This window comes from Arachis hypogaea, chromosome 3 (assembly GCF_003086295.3).
Source record: "Arachis hypogaea cultivar Tifrunner chromosome 3, arahy.Tifrunner.gnm2.J5K5, whole genome shotgun sequence".
NCBI lineage: Eukaryota > Viridiplantae > Streptophyta > Magnoliopsida > Fabales > Fabaceae > Arachis > Arachis hypogaea.
Genome location: NC_092038.1, coordinates 112719414 through 112736589, shown reverse-complemented (window position 1 = coordinate 112736589; position 17176 = coordinate 112719414). Strand labels below are relative to the sequence as shown.

Sequence of the window (17176 nt, the reverse complement as noted above, 5' to 3'; positions counted from 1 at the left end):
GGAGCTCTGTTGTAAGTTGATGGATCAATACTAATTTTCATTCTTCTTCTTCTATCTTTTCTCTTGATTTTACTTGAAAGCTTTCGATCTTCATCCCATTGGGTAGTTATCTTGGAAAACGAGCTATTCAAACTTGGATCTCTTCTGAACCTTGAAAGAGGAATGAAGAGATCAAGCTAGAAATGCTTTCTCATGCTGGACCAAATTGGGTTTGGATGGATATGTGACTATAATCCTCTCAATACTTGATTTGGGAAATGCATGTGGTATAATCAGTGACCACACTTCATTTCTTCTCATGAGCAATTGACCAAGGAATTGGCTATTGATCAAGATTTGAGAGATTGAATTGCAAGAAATTGTAATTCAATCAATTAAGATTGCCAAGGAGATCAATGAGTGCATTGATTGAGGAAGAGATGAAAATGAACTTGATCCGGAGAATTGCAACATCTCCTGCGCCCAATGAACTCCCCAATTCTGATCTCACCCATTCTCTTTAATTTCTGCATTTACTTTCATGAGCAAATACCCCATTCCCATTTACAATTCTGCAATTTACTTTCCGTCATTTACTTTCAGCACTTTAATTCTAGCATTTACTTTTTCTGTTATTTACATTCCTACCATTTTAATTTCTGCAAATCTCAAACCCAATTCTGAATTCGCTCAACTAGAACTTTCTTCTAATTAAAGTTGCTTGATCAATCAATCCCTGTGGGATTCGACCTCACTCTATTGTGAGTTTTTACTTGACGACAAATTCACCAAATATCCAACTTAAGAACTTTAACTAAAAGTGCTAGGTGGGAGACACCCCACCATGGTAAATTCTTCCTATTTTTCCTTTTTGATTATATTGGTAATAAGTTGAATTTTCATTTTTAGTTATGTTTATTTAGTTTAAGTTATGGTTTAGCTTGTTTAATAATATTTGGCATTGCTTTGGTAACTTGTTAGTTTATTATAAAAAAATTAAAAAAATTAAAAAAATTGCTACTTCTACTCTCTAGTACAAAAACCAGAGAGTTGTGATGAAACTATGCGGGTGGGGTGCTAGGGTGCACAACCCATCCCACGCGTACGCATCACCTAGCAATTTTACCTTATCAACGCGTGGGCGTGACCGACGCGCACACATCATACCTGAATGCCGCCTCTGGTACAAAAACCAAAGAGTTGTGATGGAACCGTGCAGCTTTCGTGCGTCTGGCATGAAAAGTAGTCACGCGCACGCATGACTGACGCTCACGCGTTACATTTTATTTTGGGCCACCCACGCGTATGCATGGACGACGCTCACGCGTCACCTGCTTTTTTCTGTTTTCACGCGCATGCGTGATTCATGTGCGCGCATCTCCTGGGCTTTCCTTTCTTCTTCTTTCTTCTCTCCTTTCTTCTTCTTTCCCCTTCCTTTCTCACTTTCTTCTCCTCCCTTCTCATCCTTATCCTCTTTCATTTTCTTTTGTCAATTGCAGTTGCATACCTTCATTCATTACATTTTAACTTTCTGCTTCTTTTTATTTTCTTTTGTAAGTTTGCTATTTTTCCATTGGTGTTGACTTTTCTTACTTAAATGTTGAATATTTCTTGCATTTTTTTGGTGCTTCGTGACTTGTTTTGTATTATTGGGTGATGATATTTATAGGTCAATGCTTATCTTTTGTGACACTTACATTCTTTATGCATTGATATGAACTCATATTGTCTTTCATGACCCACTCTTTCCTATATGAACTTGATGCTTCTGAGTATTCTCTTCATGCCATTTACTTATGCTTTGACTCTACTCTTGCATCAAGTGTTTGTTGATATGCCATTCGCTTATATTGCTTTCTCACTTATATGTTGTAGCTACCATGTAGTTGAGAAACACACTCTTATTTGGCATTAGCCCCACCTATATTTTATTTGCTATGATATCTTTATTTTTTGGCTTAATCTTCCGCCTTTTTTCTCTCCTTTCAGGCCGGCCACCAAGAAGGGAAATGACAAGCTTCTAAATTGAGCGACAAACAAGTTCCTCTGCACAATCCTTTGAAGAAACTCATCAGTTGTAGTAACCATACTCCACTTTACTCATCTTTGCATGCACCAAGAACGGTAAAATCTTTAAGTGTGGGGAGGTCGAGACTGACTTCCGTGGGTAACAATTCCTTTTTCCAACACCAATTCTTACTCTTCTTTGTTAGTTAGTTGTTACATTACATGATAGATTGCATGTTAGTTAGAGTTTGTGCATATTTTACCACTATTTGGTTGACGTGATGTTTTCTTTTCCAAGAAACTATTTTGGGGAATTTCACTAATTTGAATTAAAATTTTTGTTGAACTTACCTGAAGAAATTTAATTTGGAACATAATTTTAGAGCTCGAACAAACAAGCCTATTGAGCTTTTGAACCTATTTGATTGGTTGCATCTTATCAACCAATATTTTGTTTTGGTGTGTGTTCTTCTCTCTAAGATTGTGATATTTTTCTTGCTTGATTATATATTACCATTGTTTGATGAATGAATGCATTTATGTGATTGAGACCTTGTTTCACTAAAACTCACATACCCATATGTCCTTAACCTTTAATCATCCTTTGCAAACCAATATTGAGCCTATTTTACCCCATTTATTCTTTATTTTAGCACATCACTAACTCTAAGTGAAAAACAATAAATATCCTTAATTTGAATCCTTAGTAAGCTTAGACTAGTGAGAGTGTTCATGATTTAAGTGTGGGGAAATTTGGGTTTGGGAATACGTGGTTTTGGAATTGGGTATGTTATACCTTTTTGTAAAAAAGCGAAAAAGATAGTTAAGCACATGTGCATGTATTCAATACCTTAATCATATGCATTGAGAAAAACAAAAGAAAATGAAAAACCAAAAATAAAAGAAAAAATAAAAAGAAAAGAAAAAAAAAAGACAATAATAAAAAAGGGACAAAATGTCCCAAAATAAATGGTAGTAGCCATGCATATGTATTGTACTCAAAATTTGGGATGCATGAATGTGTGTAAAGATAGTCAATGGGTAGTTAGGATTTACATTGTAATTACATAGAGTATCTTAGGTTAGGTGGGAAGTTTAGGTTAATCAAGGATTCGGATTTCATTCCACTTAACCAAATACATTCCTACCTTGTCCCTAACCCCATTACAACCCTTAAAAGACCTCTTGATATATGTATTCGTGCATTAAATTTTTGTTGATTTGTAAAAGAATAGCAAGTCTTAGAAAGTTAGATTAGTAGAAAATTGAGAGACTCGACCCTCAAACACTAGAGTGATTAGAGTGTATACACTTTCGGTGAGGGTTCGATGCTTGATTCTTTGTTCCCAGCTTTCACGAGCTTTCTTCTTGCAAGTCTATTTGTACTTTATTTTAAGATTTGAATTAATGGAATCCAATTTATATTTGTTCTTGGAAGATTTATTTACTTTTAACCAAGTAGGTAGAAGCAATGAGCATGTAGTTTCATTCATATAGATAAGTTGCATTGCATAAGTTTTACTATTTTCCCTTCACTCTTTTGGTTCCCTTGAGCTTAGCATGAGGACATGATAATGTTTAAGTGTGGGAAGATTGATAAACCACTATTTTATGGTTTATTTTTTATTGAATCAAGTAGATTTATCAACTTTCCTCACACTTATTCGTGTAAATTGCATGTTTTTAAGTTTCCTTCCTAATTTTGTGCTATGATTGAAAACATGCTTTCTAGGCCTTTAAATTACTAACTTTTAGTCCTCTTTTATTACCATTTGATGTCGTGATATGTGCGTTAAGTGTTTTCAAGTTCTATAGGGCAAGAATGGCATAAAGGATGGAAAGAAAGCATGCAAAAACTTAAAGGAACACAAAGAATTGAAAATTTGAGAAGCTGATGTCGACGCGTATGCATAGATTACGCGTACGTGTGACCAAGCCATAACCAAATGACGCACACATGTGGCTGATGCCTACACGTGGCCAGGTGCGCAAGGTTCAACGACGCGTACGCGTGGCTGACGCGTACGCATGACGAGCGTCACGTGCCTCAATAAAGTGAATTCATTGGGAGTGATTTCTAGGCTGCTTGGTGGATGAAATTGTGATCACTACAACACAAATAATCCCAAAAACTTGGTGCTCAACACCATGGCATAAACACAACTTCGCACAACTAACCAGCAAGTGTACTGGGTCGTCCAAGTAATAAACCTTACGCGAGTAAGGGTCGATCCCACAGAGATTGTTGGTATGAAGCAAGCTATGGTCACCTTGTAAATCTTTGTCAGGCAAACTCAAATGGGTATGGGTGATATACGAATAAAACATAAAGATAAAGATAAAGATAGAGATACTTATGTAATTCATTGGTAGGAATTTCAGATAAGCGTATGAAGATGCTTGTCCCTTCCGTCTCTCTGCTTTCCTACTGTCTTCATCCAATCCTTCTTACTCCTTTCCATGGCAAGCTGTATGCAAGGGTTTCACCGTTGTCAGTGGCTACCTCCCATCCTCTCAGTGGAAATGTTCAACGCACCCTGTCACGGCACGGCTATCCATCTGTCGGTTCTCAATCAGGCCGGAATAGAATCCAGTGATTCTTTTGCGTCTGTCACTAACGCCCCGCCCTCAGGAGTTTGAAGCTCGTCACAGTCATTCAATCATTGAATCCTACTCAGAATAACACAGACAAGGTTTAGACCTTCCGGATTCTCTTGAATGCCGCCATCAGTTCTAGCTTATACCACGAAGATTCTGGTTAAAGAATCCAAGAGATATCTACTTAATCTAAGGTAGAACGGAGGTGGTTGTCAGGCACACGTTCATAGGTGAGAATGATGATGATTGTCACGGATCATCACATTCATCCGATTTAAGAACAAGTGATATCTTAGAATGGAAGCAAGCATGATTGAATGAAAAACAGTAGTAATTGCATTAATCCATCAAGACACAGCAGAGCTCCTCACCCCCAACCATGGGGTTTAGAGACTCATGCTGTGGAAGGTACACAAAGAAACGTGTAAAGTGTCATGAGGTACAGATACAATGTCAAAAGATCCTATTAATAGTGAACTAGTAACCTAGGGTATACAGAAATGAGTAAATGACATAAAAATCCACTTCTGGGTCCACTTAGTGTGTGCTTGGGCTGAGCATTGAAACTTTCATGTGTAGAGACTTTTTCTGGAGTTAAACGCCAGCTTTCATGCCAGTTTGGGCGTTTAACTCCAAGTTTTATGCCAGTTCCAGCGTTAAACGCTGGAAATTCTGAGGCTGATTTGCAACGCCGGTTTGGGCCATCAAATCTCGGGAAAAGTATGGACTATTATACATTGCTGGAAAGCCCAGGATGTCTACTTTCCAACGCCGTTGAGAGCGCGCTAATTGGGCTTCTGTAGCTCCAGAAAATCCACTTCGAGTGCAGGGAGGTCAGAATCCAACAGCATCTGCAGTCCTTTTCAGTCTCTGAATCAGATTTTTGCTCAGGACCCTCAATTTCAGCCAGAAAATACCTGAAATCACAGAAAAACACACAAACTCATAGTAAAGTCCAGAAAAGTGAATTTTAACTAAAAACTAATAGAAATATACTAAAAACTAACTAGATCATACTAAAAACATACTAAAAACAATGCCAAAAAGCGTATAAATTATCCGCTCATCAATTCTTCATTCACTTGAATGATCAATTCTCCTCTATCAACATCAATCACAGCCTTTGCTGTGGCTAGGAAGGGTCTGCCAAGGATGATGGATTCATCCATGCACTTCCCAGTCTCTAGGACTATGAAATCAGCAGGGATGTAATGGTCTTCAACCTTTACCAGAACATCCTCTACAAGTCCATGAGCTTGTTTTCTTGAGTTGTCTGCCATCTCTAGTGAGATTTTTTCAGCTTGCACCTCAAAGATCCCTAGCTTCTCCATTACAGAGAGAGGCATGAGGTTTACACTTGACCCTAGGTCACACAAGGCCTTCTTGAAGGTCATGGTGCCTATGGTACAAGGTATTGAAACCTTCCCAGGATCTTGTCTCTTTTGAGGTAATTTCTGCCTAGACAAGTCATCCAGTTCTTTGGTGAGCAAAGGGGGTTCATCCTCCCAAGTCTCATTTCCAAATAACTTGTCATTTAGCTTCATGATTGATCCAAGGTATTTAGCAACTTGCTCTTCAGTGACATACTCATCCTCTTCAGAGGAAGAATACTCATCAGAGCTCATGAATGGCAGAAGTAAGTCCAATGGAATCTCTATGGTCTCATTTTGAGCCTCAGATTCCCATGGTTCCTCATTGGGGAACGCTTTGGAGGCCAGTGGACGTCCATTGAGGTCTTCCTCAGTGGCGTTCACTGCCTCTTCCTCCTCTCCAAATTCGGCCATGTTGATGGCTTTGCACTCTCCTTTTGGATTTTCTTCTGTATTGCTTGGAAGAGTACTAGGAGGGAGTTCAGTAATTTTCTTACTCAGCTGACCCACTTGTGCCTCCAAATTTCTAATAGAGGACCTTGTTTCAGTCATGAAACTTTGAGTGGTTTTGATTAGATCAGAGACCATGGTTGCTAAGTCAGAGGTGTTCTGCTTAGAACTCTCTGTCTGTTGCTGAGAAGATGATGGAAAAGGCTTGCCATTGCTAAACCTGTTTCTTCCACCATTATTATTGTTGAAACCTTGTTGAGGTCTCTGTTGATCCTTCCATGAGAGATTTGGATGATTTCTCCATGAAGGATTATAGGTGTTTCCATAGGGTTCTCCCATGTAATTCACCTCTTCCATTGAAGGGTTCTCAGGATCATAAGCTTCTTCTTCAGATGAAGCTTCCTTAGTACTGCTTGGTGCATTTTGCATTCTAGACAGACTTTGAGAAATCATATTGACTTGCTGAGTCAATATTTTGTTTTGAGCCAATATGGCATTCAGAGTGTCAATCTCAAGAACTCCTTTCTTCTGATTTGTCCCATTGTTCACAGGATTCCTTTCAGAAGTGTACATGAATTGGTTATTTGCAACCATTTCAATCAGCTCTTGAGCTTCTGTAGGCATCTTCTTCAGATGAAGAGATCCTCCAGCAGAGCTATCCAAAGACATCTTGGATAGTTCAGAGAGACCATCATAGAAAATACCTATGATGCTCCATTCAGAAAGCATATCAGAGGGACACTTTCTGATTAATTGTTTGTACCTTTCCCAAGCTTCATAGAGGGATTCTCCTTCCTTCTGTCTGAAGGTTTGGACTTCCACTCTACGCTTACTCAATTTTTGAGGTGGAAAGAACTTTGCCAAGAAGGCATTGACTAGCTTTTCCCAAGAGTTCAGGCTTTCTTTAGGTTGTGAGTCCAACCATGTCCTAGCTCTGTCTCTTACAGCAAAAGGGAATAGCATAAGTCTATAGACCTCAGGGTCAACCCCATTAGTCTTGACAGTGTCACAGATTTGCAAGAATTCAGCTAAAAACTGATGAGGATCTTCCAATGGAAGTCCATGGAACTTGCAATTCTGTTGCATTAGAGAAACTAATTGAGGCTTAAGCTCAAAGTTGTTTGCTCCAATGGCAGGGATAGAGATGCTTCTCCCATAGAAGTCGGGAGTAGGTGCAGTGAAGTCACCCAGCACCTTCCTTGCATTGTTGGCATTGTTGTTGTTCTCGGCTGCCATGTGCTCTTCTTCTTTGAAGATTTCTGTTAGGTCCTCTACAGAGAATTGTGCCTTAGCTTCTCTTAGCTTTCGCTTCAAGGTCCTTTCAGGTTCAGGATCAGCCTCAACAAGAATGCTTTTGTCTTTGCTCCTGCTCATATGAAAGAGAAGAAAACAAGAAAATATGGAATCCTCTATGTCACAGTATAGAGATTCCTTGAGGTGTCAGAGGAAAAGAAAAATAGAAGGCAGAAGTAGAAGAATTCGAACTTATCAAGAGAGATGGAGTTCGAATTGTTCGTTGAGGAATAGTGTTAGTCCATAAATAGAAGGATGTGAGAAGATGGGAAGTAATTTTCGAAAATTAAGTAAAAGATTTTGAAAACATTTTGAAAAACACTAGTTGATTTTCGAAAACCAAGAGTGGAAAAGAAATCAAGTGATTTTTGAAAAAGATTTTGAAATTAGAAATCAAAAAGATTTGATTGAAAACTATTTTGAAAAAGATGTGATTAAAAAGATATGATTGGTTTTAAAAAGATATGATTGAGAAGATATGATTTGAAAAACATTTTAAAAAGATTTGATTTTAAAAATTAATAACTTGGCTAACAAGAAAAGATATGATTCAAACATTAAACCTTTCTCAACAGAAAAGGCAACATACTTGAAATGTTGAATCAAATCATTAATTGATAGCAAGTATTTTTGAAAATAGAAAGAAATTGATTTTGAAAAAGATTTGATTGAAAAGATATGATTTGAAAAAGATTTGATTTTGAAAATTTTGAAAACTTGAAAAAAATTTGCATTGAAAACAGAATCTTCCCTCTTGTGCCATCCTGGCGTTAAACGCCCAGAATGGTGCACATTCTGGCGTTTAACGCCCAAACTACTACCCTTTTGGGCGTTAAACGCCCAGCCAGGCACCCTGGCTGGCGTTTAAACGCCAGTCTGTCTTCCTCACTGGGCGTTTTGAACGCCCAGCTTTTTCTGTGTAATTCCTCTGCAGTATGTTCTGAATCTTCAATTCTCTGTACTATTGACTTGAAAAGACACAAATTAAAAATATTTTTGGATTTTTAATAGTGAGGAATAATCAAAATGCAACTAAAATCAAATAAACAATGCATGCAAGACACCAAACTTAGCAGTTTGTATACTACTGACACTAATGAGAATGCACATGAGACTTATAAACACTCAAGTCAATAGAATTCAAAGATCAGAGCAATGAAATCATCAAGAACAACTTGAAGATTAATGAAGACATATGCATGAATGCAAGAAGAACAGAAACATGCAATTCACACCAAACTTAAAATGAGACTCTAGACTCAAACAAGAAACATAAAATATTTTTGGTTTTTATGATTTTGTAAATTTTTTTGTGCTTTTTCGAAAATTAAGTGGAAATGAAAATAAAGATATCAAAATTCTTAATGAGAATTCCAGGAATCATGCAATATTAGTCTAAAGCTTCAGTCTAAAGAAATTAGACATGGCTAGCCAAGCTTCAGCAGGACATTGCATTCAAGAGCTAAATTGATGAAGATCAATCAGCTTTGGTGATGATAAGAACATCACCTTGAAACACTAGAATTCATTCTTAAGAACTCTGAAGAAAAAAAATACCTAATCTAAGCAACAAGATGAACCGTCAGTTGTCCATACTCGAACAATCCCCGGCAACGGCGCCAAAAACTTGGTGGACGAAATTGTGATCACTACAACACAAATAATCCCAAAAACTTGGTGCTCAACACCATGGCATAAACACAACTTCGCACAACTAACCAGCAAGTGTACTGGGTCGTCCAAGTAATAAACCTTACGCGAGTAAGGGTCGATCCCACAGAGATTGTTGGTATGAAGCAAGCTATGGTCACCTTGTAAATCTTAGTCAGGCAAACTCAAATGGGTATGGGTGATATACGAATAAAACATAAAGATAAAGATAGAGATACTTATGTAATTCATTGGTAGGAATTTCAGATAAGCGTATGAAGATGCTTGTCCCTTCCGTCTCTCTGCTTTCCTACTGTCTTCATCCAATCCTTCTTACTCCTTTCCATGGCAAGCTGTATGCAAGGGTTTCACCGTTGTCAGTGGCTACCTCCCATCCTCTCAGTGGAAATGTTCAACGCACCCTGTCACAGCACGACTATCCATCTGTCGGTTCTCAATCAGGCCGGAATAGAATCCAGTGATTCTTTTGCGTCTGTCACTAACGCCCCGCCCTCAGGAGTTTGAAGCTCGTCACAGTCATTCAATCATTGAATCCTACTCAGAATACCACAGACAAGGTTTAGACCTTCCGGATTCTCTTGAATGCCGCCATCAGTTCTAGCTTATACCACGAAGATTCCGGTTAAAGAATCCAAGAGATATCCACCCAATCTAAGGTAGAACGGAGGTGGTTGTCAGGCACACGTTCATAGGTGAGAATGATGATGAGTGTCATGGATCATCACATTCATCAAGTTGAAGAACAAGTGATATCTTAGAACAAGAACAAGCGGAATTGAATAGAAGAACGATAGTAATTGCATTAATACTCGAGGTACAGCAGAGCTCCACACCTTAATCTATGGTGTGTAGAAACTCCACCGTTGAAAATACATAAGAACAAGGTCTAGGCATGGCCGTGAGGCCAGCCTCCCAAAGAGGGTTCAATCATAAAAACATGATCAAAAGATGATAATACAATAGTAAAAGGTCCTATATATAGAGAACTAGTAGCCTAGGGTGTACAGAGATGAGTAAATGACATAAAAATCCACTTCCGGGCCTTCTTGGTGTGTGCTTGGGCTGAGCATTGAAGCATTTTCATTTAGAGACTCTTCTTGGAGTTAAACGCCAGCTTTGGTGCCAGTTTGGGCGTTTAACTCCCATCCTTGTGCCAGTTCCGGCGTTTAACGCTGGGAATTCTGAGGGTGACTTTGAACGCCGGTTTGGGCCATCAAATCTTGGGCAAAGTATGGACTATCATATATTTCTGGAAAGCCCAGGATGTCTACTTTCCAACGCCGTTGAGAGCGCGCCAATTGGGCTTCTGTAGCTCCAGAAAATCCACTTCGAGTGCAGGGAGGTCAGAATCCAACAGCATCTGCAGTCCTTTTTAGTCTCTGAATCAGATTTTTGCTCAGGTCCCTCAATTTCAGTCAGAAAATACCTGAAATCACAGAAAAACACACAAACTCATAGTAAAGCCCAGAAAAGTGAATTTTAACTAAAAACTAATAAAAATATACTAAAAACTAACTAGATCATACTAAAAACATACTAAAAACAATGCCAAAAAGCGTATAAATTATCCGCTCATCACAACACCAAACTTAAATTGTTGCTTGTCCTCAAGCAACTGAAAATCAAATAAGATAAAAAGAAGAGAATATGCAATGAATTCCAAAAACATCTATGAAGATCAGTATTAATTAGATGAGCGGGGCTTTTAGCTTTTTGCCTCTGAACAGTTTTGGCATCTCACTCTATCCCTTGAAATTCAGAATGATTGGCTTCTTTAGGAACTCAGAATCCAGATAGTGCCATTGATTCTCCTAGTTAAGTATGATGATTCTTGAACACAGCTACTTATTGAGTCTTGGCCGTGGCCCAAAGCACTCTGTCTTCCAGTATTACCACCGGATACATACATGCCACAGACACATAATTGGGTGAACCTTTTCAGATTGTGACTCAGCTTTGCTAGAGTCCCCAATTAGAGGTGTCCAGGGTTCTTAAGCACACTCTTTTTGCCTTGGATCACAACTTTATTTCTTTCTTTTTCTTTTTCTTTTTCTTTCTCTCTTTTTTTTCTTTTTTTTTCGAATTTTTTTTTTCATTGCTTTTTCTTGCTTCAAGAATAATTTTTTATGATTTTTCAGATCCTCAGTAACATGTCTCCTTTTTCATCATTCTTTCAAGAGCCAACATTCATGAACCACAAATTCAAAAGATTTATGCACTGTTCAAGCATACATTCAGAAAACAAAAGTATTGCCACCACATTAAACTGTTATAAAATTCAAAATTCATGCAATTCTTCTCTTTTTCAATTAAGAACATTTTTTATTTAAGAGAGGTGATGGATTCATAGGACATTCATAACTTTAAGGCATAGACACTAAGACATTAATGATCACAAGACACAAACATAGATAAACATAAGCATAATTTTCGAAAAACAGGAAAATAAAGAACAAGGAAATTAAAGAACGGGTCCACCTTAGTGATGGCGGCTTGTTCTTCCTCTTGAAGATCCTATGGAGTGCTTGAGCTCCTCAATGTCTCTTCCTTGTCTTTGTTGCTCCTCTCTCATGATTCTTTGATCTTCTCTAATTTCATGGAGGAGAATGGAATGTTCTTGGTGCTCCACCCTTAGTTGTCCCATGTTGGAACTCAATTCTCCTAGGGAGGTGTTTAATTGCTCCCAATAGTTTTGTGGAGGAAAGTGCATCCCTTGAGGCATCTCAGGGATTTGATGATGAGAGGGGTCTCTTGTTTGCTCCATCCTCTTCTTAGTGATGGGCTTGTCCTCATCAATGGGGATGTCTCCCTCTATGTCAACTCCAACTGAATAACAGAGGTGACAAATGAGATGAGGAAAGGCTAACCTTGCCAAGGTAGAGGACTTGTCCGCCAACTTATAGAGTTCTTGGGATATAACCTCATGAACTTCTATTTCTTCTCCAATCATGATGCTATGAATCATGATAGCCCGGTCTATAGTAACTTCGGACCGGTTGCTAGTGGGAATGATTGAGCGTTGGATAAACTCCAACCATCCCCTAGCCACGGGTTTGAGGTCATGCCTTCTCAATTGAACCGGCTTTCCTCTTGAATCTCTCTTCCATTGGGCGCCCTCTTCACAAATGACTGTGAGGACTTCGTCCAACCTTTGATCAAAGTTGACCCTTCTAGTGTAAAGGTGTTCATCTCCTTGCATCATGGGCAAGTTGAATGCTAACCTTACATTTTCCGGACTAAAATCCAAGTATTTCCCCCGAACCATAGTAAGCCAATTCTTTGGATCCGGGTTCACACTTTGATCATGGTTCTTGGTGATCCATGCATTGGCATAGAACTCTTGAACCATTAAGATTCCAACTTGTTGAATGGGGTTGGTAAGAACTTCCCAACCTCTTCTTCGGATCTCATGTCGGATCTCCGGATATTCACTCTTTTTGAGTTTGAAAGGGACCTCGGGGATCACTTTCTTCAAGGCCACAACTTCATAGAAGTGGTCTTGATGCACCCTTGAGATGAATCTTTCCATCTCCCATGACTCGGAGGTGGAAGCTTTTGCCTTCCCTTTCCTCTTTCTAGAGGTTTCTCCGGCCTTGGATGCCATAAATGGTTATGGAAAAACAAAAAGCAATGCTTTTACCACACCAAACTTAAAAGGTTTCCCGTCCTCGAGCAAAAGAAGAAAGAAGAGAGTAGAAGAAGAAGAAATAGAGGAGATGGAAATGGCTTTGTGGTTCGGCTATAGGAAGGAGAAGTAGTGTTTAGGTTGTGTGAAAATGAAGGAGTGAAGAAGGGTTTATATAGGAGTGGGGGGAGGGTGATGTTCGGCTATGGGAGGGTGGGTTTGGGAGGGAAAGTGGTTTAAATTTGAATGGTGGGGTAGGTGGGGTTTTATGAAGGATGGATATGAGTGGTGAAGAGAAAGATGGGATTTGATAGGTGAAGGGTTTTTTTGGGGAAGAGGTGTTAAGGTGATTGGTGAATGGGTGAAGAAGAGAGAGAGTGGTGGGGTAGGTGGGGATCCTGTGGGGTCCACAGATCCTGAGGTGTCAAGGAAAAGTCATCCCTGCACCAAGTGGCGTGCAAAAATGCATTCTGAGCCAATTCTGGCGTTAAACGCCGGGCTGGTGCCCATTTCTGGCGTTTAACGCCGAGTGCTTGCCCTTTTCTGGCGTTTAACGCCAGTCTGGTGCCCCTTTCTGGCGTTAAACGCCCAGAATGGTGCCAGACTGGGCGTTAAACGCCCATCTGCTAGCCTTACTGGCGTTTAAACGCCAGCAGGTTCTTCCTCCAGGGTGTGCTGTTTTTCTTTCTGTTTTTTCATTCTGTTTTTGCTTTTTCCATTGATTTTGTGACTTCTCATGATCATCAACCTACAGAAAACATAAAATAACAAAGGAAAATATATAAAATATAACATTGGGTTGCCTCCCAACAAGCGCTTCTTTAATGTCAGTAGCTTGACAGAGGGCTCTTATGGAGCCTCAGAAATGCTCAGAGCAATGTTGGAACCTCCCAACACCAAACCTAGAGTTTGAATGTGGGGGTTCAACACCAAACTTAGAAGTTGGTTGTGGCCTCCCAACACCAAACTTAGAGTTTGACTGTGGGGGCTCTGTTTTGAGAGAAGCTCTTCATGCTTCCTCTCCATGGTGACAGAGGGATATCCTTGAGCCTTAAACACAAAGGATTCTTCATTCACTTGAATGATCAATTCTCCTCTATCAACATCAATCACAGTCTTTGCTGTGGCTAGGAAGGGTCTGCCAAGGATGATAGATTCATCCATTCACTTCCCAGTCTCTAGGACTATGAAATCAGTAGGGATGTAATGGTCTTCAATCTTTACCAGAACATCCTCTACAAGTCCATAAGCTTGTTTTCTTGAGTTGTCTGCTATCTCTAGTGAGATTTTTGCAGCTTGCACCTCAAAGATCCCTAGCTTCTCCATTACAGAGAGAGGCATGAGGTTTACACTTGACCCTAGGTCACACAAGGCCTTCTTGAAGGTCATGGTGCCTATGGTACAAGGTATTGAAAACATCCCAGGATCTTGTCTCTTTTGAGGTAATTTCTGCCTAGACAAGTCATCCAGTTCTTTGGTGAGCAAAGGGGGTTCATCCTCCCAAGTCTCATTTCCAAATAACTTGTCATTTAGCTTCATGATTGCTCCAAGGTATTTAGCAACTTGCTCTTCAGTGACATACTCATCCTCTTCAGAGGAAGAATACTCATCAGAGCTCATGAATGGCAGAAGTAAGTCCAATGGAATCTCTATGGTCTCATTTTGAGCCTCAGATTCCCATGGTTCCTCATTGGGGAACTCTTTGGAGGCCAGTGGACGTCCATTGAGGTCTTCCTCAGTGGCGTTCACTGCCTCTTCCTCCTCTCCAAATTCGGCCATGTTGATGGCTTTGCACTCTCCTTTTGGATTTTCTTCTGTATTGCTTGGAAGAGTACTAGGAGGGAGTTCAGTAATTTTCTTACTCAGCTGACCCACTTGTGCCTCCAAATTTCTAATGGAGGACCTTGTTTCAGTCATGAAACTTTGAGTGGTTTTGATTAGATCAGAGACCATGGTTGCTAAGTCAGAGGTGTTCTGCTTAGAACTCTCTGTCTGTTGCTGAGAAGATGATGGAAAAGGCTTGCCATTGCTAAACCTGTTTCTTCCACCATTATTGTTGTTGAAACCTTGTTGAGGTCTCTGTTGATCCTTCCATGAGAGATTTGGATGATTTCTCCATGAAGGATTATAGGTGTTTCCATAGGGTTCTCCCATGTAATTCACCTCTTCCATTGAAGGGTTCTCAGGATCATAAGCTTCTTCTTCAGATGAAGCTTCCTTAGTACTGCTTGGTGCATTTTGCATTCCAGATAGACTTTGAGAAATCATATTGACTTGCTGAGTCAATATTTTGTTTTGAGCCAATATGGCATTCAGAGTGTCAATCTCAAGAACTCCTTTCTTCTGATTTGTCCCATTGTTCACAGGATTCCTTTCAGAAGTGTACATGAATTGGTTATTTGCATCCATTTCAATCAGCTCTTGAGCTTCTGTAGGCGTCTTCTTCAGATGAAGAGATCCTCCAGCAGAGCTATCCAAAGACATCTTGGATAGTTCAGAGAGACCATCATAGAAAATACCTATGATGCTCCATTCAGAAAGCATATCAGAGGGACACTTTCTGATTAATTGTTTGTACCTTTCCCAAGCTTCATAGAGGGATTCTCCTTCCTTCTGTCTGAAGGTTTGGACTTCCACTCTAAGCTTACTCAATTTTTGAGGTGGAAAGAACTTTGCCAAGAAGGCATTGACTAGCTTTTCCCAAGAGTTCAGGCTTTCTTTAGGTTGTGAGTCCAACCATGTCCTAGCTCTGTCTCTTACAGCAAAAGGGAATAGCATAAGTCTGTAGACCTCAAGGTCAACCCCATTAGTCTTGACAGTGTCACAGATTTGCAAGAATTCAGCTAAAAACTGATGAGGATCTTCCAATGGAAGTCCATGGAACTTGCAATTCTGTTGCATTAGAGCAACTAATTGAGGCTTAAGCTCAAAGTTGTTTGCTCCAATGGCAGGGATAGAGATGCTTCTCCCATAGAAGTCGTGAGTAGGTGCAGTGAAGTCACCCAGCACCCTCCTTGCATTGTTGGCATTGTTGTTGTTCTCGGCTGCCATGTGCTCTTCTTCTTTGAAGATTTCTGTTAGGTCCTCTACAGAGAATTGTGCCTTAGCTTCTCTTAGCTTTCGCTTCAAGGTCCTTTCAGGTTCAGGATTAGCCTCAACAAGAATGCTTTTGTCTTTGCTCCTGCTCATATGAAAGAGAAGAAAACAAGAAAATATGGAATCCTCTATGTCACAGTATAGAGATTCCTTGAGGTGTCAGAGGAAAAGAAAAATAGAAGGCAGAAGTAAAAGAATTTGAACTTATCAAGAGAGATGGAGTTCGAATTGTTCATTGAGGAATAGTGTTAGTCCATAAATAGAAGGATGTGAGAAGAGGGGAAGTAATTTTCGAAAATTAAGTAAAAGATTTTGAAAACATTTTGAAAAACACTAGTTGATTTTCGAAAACCAAGAGTGGAAAAGAAATCAAGTGATTTTTGAAAAAGATTTTGAAATTAGAAATCAAAAAGATTTGATTGAAAACTATTTTGAAAAAGATGTGATTAAAAAGATATGATTGGTTTTAAAAAGATATGATTGAAAAGATATGATTTAAAAAACATTTTAAAAAGATTTGATTTTAAAAATTAATAACTTGGCTAACAAGAAAAGATATGATTCAAACATTAAACCTTTCTCAACAGAAAAGGCAACATACTTGAAATGTTGAATCAAATCATTAATTGATAGCAAGTATTTTTGAAAATAGAAAGAAATTGATTTTGAAAAAGATTTGATTGAAAAGATATGATTTGAAAAAGATTTGATTTTGAAAAATTTTGAAAACTTGAAAAAAATTTGCATTGAAAACAGAATCTTCCCTCTTGTGCCATCCTGGCGTTAAACGCCCAGAATGGTGCACATTCTGGCGTTTAACGCCCAAACTACTACCCTTTTGGGCGTTAAACGCCCAGCCAGACACCCTGGCTGGCGTTTAAACGCCAGTCTGTCTTCCTCACTGGGCGTTTTGAACGCCCAGCTTTTTCTATGTAATTCCTCTGCAGTATGTTCTGAATCTTCAATTCTCTGTACTATTGACTTGAAAAGACACAAATTAAAAATATTTTTGGATTTTTAATAGTGAGGAATAATCAAAATGCAACTAAAATCAAATAAACAATGCATGCAAGACACCAAACTTAGC

The 17176-nt window shown here is 39.1% G+C and overlaps 1 non-coding gene across 1 annotated transcript; it reads left to right on the top strand.

The window, feature by feature from the left end:
• The first annotated feature begins 15531 nt into the window (after positions 1–15531).
• LOC112793189 (small nucleolar RNA R71) lies at positions 15532–15639 on the top strand. Its single transcript, XR_003197895.1, has one exon. It is a non-coding gene; the product is annotated as a small nucleolar RNA R71 (small nucleolar RNA).
• Positions 15640–17176: the final 1537 nt, after the last annotated feature.